This window comes from Limulus polyphemus, unplaced genomic scaffold (assembly GCF_000517525.1).
Source record: "Limulus polyphemus unplaced genomic scaffold, Limulus_polyphemus-2.1.2 Scaffold136301, whole genome shotgun sequence".
Taxonomy (NCBI): Eukaryota; Metazoa; Arthropoda; class Merostomata; order Xiphosura; family Limulidae; genus Limulus; species Limulus polyphemus.
The window spans coordinates 1-544 of record NW_013801897.1 but is presented as its reverse complement, the minus strand read 5'-3'; the positions used below and the strand labels follow the sequence as shown (position 1 = coordinate 544).

Genomic DNA, 544 nt, shown 5'->3' with positions numbered 1-544 from the left:
ATACATTATGAAATTATCATAATGGAAATAGCAATTAAGTGCTTGTGGTGTAGTGGCTATCACATCCGCCTAACACGCGGAAGGTCCCAGGTTCAAGCCCTGGCAGGCACAAAGGAATTATTTTCTTAGGGGTTAGCGCATTCAGCTGTCTTAGACGAGCTTTATTTCTCTCTTATTTCTTGTTCAGTTAATGGCTTTCGCGTGTAGTTTTTATTTCAATATATAAAATTGATGAATGTATAAGCATAGTGTCTTTATGTATGTGTCAAAATTAGTCAAAAACTCAGAGGAAATTAAAACCATGAAGAACACAAAAGAATAATAATCTTGTTGTTTACGAGACTCAAATTAGGTTTGCTTGGAGTTGTAAATTGCGAGTCGAACGTATAGAATTACGTGAAAGAAACGAAACTTCAATCAGGGGTATTAAATAATGTTGACATCTTTCATGACATAAAATGAAATTCTGTGCCTGCCAGGATTTGAACCTGGGAACTTCCGGGTGTTAGGCGGATGATTTTTTTCTTCTCCTCCTTATTAACTC

The 544-nt window shown here is 36.2% G+C and overlaps 1 non-coding gene across 1 annotated transcript; it reads left to right on the top strand.

The window, feature by feature from the left end:
- Nucleotides 1–38: 38 nt before the first annotated feature.
- Trnav-aac lies at nt 39–111 on the top strand. Its single transcript has one exon. It is a non-coding gene; the product is annotated as a tRNA-Val (tRNA).
- The last annotated feature ends 433 nt before the right edge of the window (nt 112–544 follow it).